This window comes from Pipistrellus kuhlii, unplaced genomic scaffold, assembly GCF_014108245.1.
Source record: "Pipistrellus kuhlii isolate mPipKuh1 unplaced genomic scaffold, mPipKuh1.p scaffold_m20_p_11, whole genome shotgun sequence".
Classification (NCBI taxonomy): domain Eukaryota; kingdom Metazoa; phylum Chordata; class Mammalia; order Chiroptera; family Vespertilionidae; genus Pipistrellus; species Pipistrellus kuhlii.
Genome location: NW_023425416.1, coordinates 38914834 through 38918826, shown reverse-complemented (window position 1 = coordinate 38918826; position 3993 = coordinate 38914834). Strand labels below are relative to the sequence as shown.

The 3993-nt window shown below is 39.2% G+C and overlaps 1 pseudogene; it reads right to left on the bottom strand.

Moving 5' to 3' along the window:
• Nucleotides 1-2272: 2272 nt before the first annotated feature.
• Nucleotides 2273-3645, bottom strand: LOC118715425 (annotated as a pseudogene).
• Between the last annotated feature and the right edge of the window lie 348 nt (nucleotides 3646-3993).

The window sequence follows — 3993 nt, the reverse complement described above, 5'->3', positions numbered from 1 at the left end:
AGTTTTAAAAATCAGCATTGAGACACATTTTAATAAGGTAGGCAAAATGTTTTTTCCTTATTATAAATACTCTGAACTGGTAATGTTTCATTCCTGAACTTTTAGAAAAGTGACAATGACAATACATTGGTTTGGGCTCAAATGAAAGAGGCATTTATTTATTTATTTAAAATATATTTTATTGATGTTTTACAGAGAGGAAGGGAGAGGGAGAGAGAGTTAGAAACATTAATCAGCTGCCTCCTGCACAGCCCCTCCTAGGGATGTGCCTACAACCAAGGTAAATTCCCTTGACCGGAATCAAACCTAGAACCCTTGAGTCTGCAGGCTGACGCTCTATCTACTGGGCCAAACTGGTTAGGGCTGAGAAAGGCTTTTAATAAAGACTTTATAACTAAAGAGCTTCACACTCAGGATTCACTAATCACTTAACATTGCAATGTTTCCCAAAAGCCTTACTAAAAGATCCACCCTAAAACCAACCCACTCAGCATTAATCCACACCTTTTTCTTCCACAAATTTTATTTAATATGAAATGGGGTGGGAGGGGATCCTAATAGGTTAAAACAAACCAAATGCCCAAACTGTATATAGGTAAATTCTTCACACAACGGTCAACTGAATCGAAAGCTAAAATTGAACTGTGCAGGTTTTCAGTGAAATCATCAGTCATATAATATAAATAAAAGCCAACTATTTACGTATGTGGTAAATCTTCTAAGAAATGTACCCCAAGAAGCATTAACCTTTGTGCTGTGTCATCGTAACAACCTACACAATTTATTTTTCATATAGAATAACATTTTAATAGAGTGTATTAGCTACTGTAATTTGGTATATTCCTACAAGATCTCTTATCTTAAAGTTTTTCCAAAGACTGGTTCTGCTTTAGAAGTCTCATATAAATTAAACACCTTGTCAAATATTAACATACAGGAAGATAACACAGGCTGCAACACAGATAGTCAAGTTACCTCTTTGTATATTTAGGAATTACTTTCTCCTTCAAGGTATTGACACTAGAAAGCTTAGTCTACCCTGTATATTTCAGTAGTGAAGGTTTGAGTGATTAGAACCTTGACAAAACCGTAATTCAAAATTATTAATACTTCCAATGACAAGGCTATGTGACCAAGTTACTACAAATTTATATTTATCAGGCAAAACAAGTATAGGCAATAATCATTTAAAAATGCCTCAACCACTACTTTTCAATATAGGATAAAACTACATCGGGTTTATCATACAATTAATCTTATCTCTATCCCCTGAAATTCCCTTAATTTTATTCATTAGAAGGGGGTTTAAAGACTTAAGAACACTTTATAGCAGCATTTAGCTTTCCTATGAAATTCTCAGTATCTTAACTATTAATGATTCTATTTTAGTAAGCTAGATACAGTACTGGCTTTAGAGTTTGTAGAAATGGAGAAAAGAACCACCAATTCAAAACCATTCTAGAAATTGCCTTTTGGAGAATAGCAAAAGTCAAAAATGAAAAAAATCACTATTAATGGATGAATTATATCCCACCCACCCTCAAATTTTATATATTTAAGTCCTAAACCTTAGTACCTCAGAATTTAACTATATTTGGAGGCAGGGTATCTAAAGAGGTAATTAAATTAAAGTGAAGTCATCAGGGCAGGTTTTAATATCACTTATCAGAGGAGAAAATTTAGATATAGAAACCTGCAGATGGAAGATGATGTGAAGACCCAGGTGCAAGACAACCATCTATAAGCCAAGGAGAGAGGCCTGGAACAGATAATTCAAGGATCTTAGAAAGAGCCAACCCTAAGGACACCTTGCTTTGACTTCTAGCCTCCAAAACTGTGAGAAAATACATTTCTGTTTAAACCACTTAGTCTGTATTATTTTGTTAAATTCATGCACTAGAGGGGCAGTCCCTGAGCCTGGCCTGCCCCTTCACAGTCTGGGAGCCCTCAAGGGAGGGAGGCAACCTGGCTATCAGGGGAAGGTGATACTCCCATCACATATCTGCTGCTGCCACTGCCAGTAGCACAAGCCTTAGCCGGCCCTGGTTACCTGAGCCACGGGTGGCCCTGGGCAACTGGGCAGCTGCCATCCAAGTCTTGCCTGTGCCTCAGGCCTGCCCTGAGTGGCTGGGGGGCTGAAGACCCTGGCAGGGCTAAGGGGACTGGACACAGCCAACTTTGAGGGCACTGCAGGCAATTAGCACATTCCCTCCTTATTGGCTTTGGGCGCCAACACTTTTGTGAGGGTCAATTAGCATATTCCGTTTGGTAGCTTTGGTGAACTAATGCAACCACTTTTCCAAAATTTGGGTTTTCTTCTATATAAACCTCAGGCACTATTCCTTAGTGGAAATGGTTAGAGGCTCTCCCCGCCATTCCTTCAGCTTCTCAGACACTGCTTTCTTATTGCTGCAGCAGGTTTAAAAGGATTTTCCCAAATTGTCTTTTAAGATAAACCCACAACATATTTTCTGCCTTTTCCAACATGTGAGGTTAAATGAAAGAGACAGGTGTTCTTATTAGAACCGGAAGCCATCTGCACGAGAGCTATCATCTGGTGACTGCAATAGGAGATGGGGCTGGAGAAGTGCTTGAGGTGGTACCTTGGGCATCAAAATCCTGAGGCTAAAATTCTTCTCACAGTTCACTGATCTGGTTTCTTCTTTGTCCGGTTTCCAGATAAACTTTTTACTTTCTTTGGTGTCAATACAGAGAACTGGGTCCTGCCCTTGTATCTACCACATGGTTCCAGTTTTTGATTTTTTTTTTATCCTGCCAGCAGCTTTTTCTTTCTTTTCACAAATAGCATTCAGCCACTGTGAAAGTCTTCTGTAGTCTCACATAACTGCAAACAGCTCTGAAAGTCATTTCATCATTGACTGTCACTGAACTGAGAATTGGAGAACCCAGCTCTGCAAATACAGCAACCCTCTCTACTTCAGTGTCTTTGGCTTGTAAAACTAAACATCTTTTCTTCTAGAAATAGTCTTCCTAAGCAGCCATTCCACACTCATCTTCTCTTTTTCCTCTTGCACCCTTAGCGACTATTTGAAACCTTTATAAATCTCAGGCTATCTTCCTCATTCTCAAAAGATAAACTTTCCTCCTACATTACAAGAAAATCTCCATCCTTTTTCAACTCAATACCTAAAAACTTATCTAAAACTGTTCTCTTATTTATTTGCTGCAGTTTCAGACCATTATGTTTCTTTGTTTTGAAATACTTTTTTTTTTTAAAAAAAAGCTGGCACGGTTCAGGGACTGAGGTCACGGTTCCAATCCTGGTCAGGGCACATGCCGGGAGTTGCCTGTTTGATTCCCAGTGTAGAGCATGCAGGAGGCAGCCAATCAATGATTCTCTCTCATCATTGATGTTTCCTTTTTTCTCACTCTCTTCCTTCTTCTCTGAAATCAATAAAAATATACATATTTTAAAAAGAAATACTTCTTCAGGGTTTGATATGAGCAAGACAATGCTCAGGCAAAGAAAAGATGCTTCTCCTCAAGTAATAGTAAGTACTACCAAAAGACAACTACAAAATGCTGTGGAAGCACATAAAGCACACCTGAGACTTTCCAATAGGCTAGGGCAGTGTTGGCAAACTCATTAGTCAACAGAGCCAAATATCAAAAGTACGACTGCAATTTCTTTTGAGAGCCACATTTTTTAAACTTCTACTTCTTCTAATGCCACTTATTCAAAATAGACTCGCCCAGGCTGTGGTATTTTGTGGAAGAGCCACACTCAAAGGGCCAAAGAGTTGCATGTGACTCTCGAGCCACAGTTTGCCAACCACAAGTGTAAGACAATCTGAAAAGTGATTACCGTATTTTTCGGACCATAAGACGCACTTTTTTCCCCCCAGAAGTGGGGGGGGGGGGGGAGTCCCTGCGTCTTATGGTCCAAATATAGCCTACACATATACTTTAAAAAAAAAGTTTTTTTACTTGCCCAGCTCTGTGTGGTCTCTGTGTGCTTGCCCGGCTCTAAAA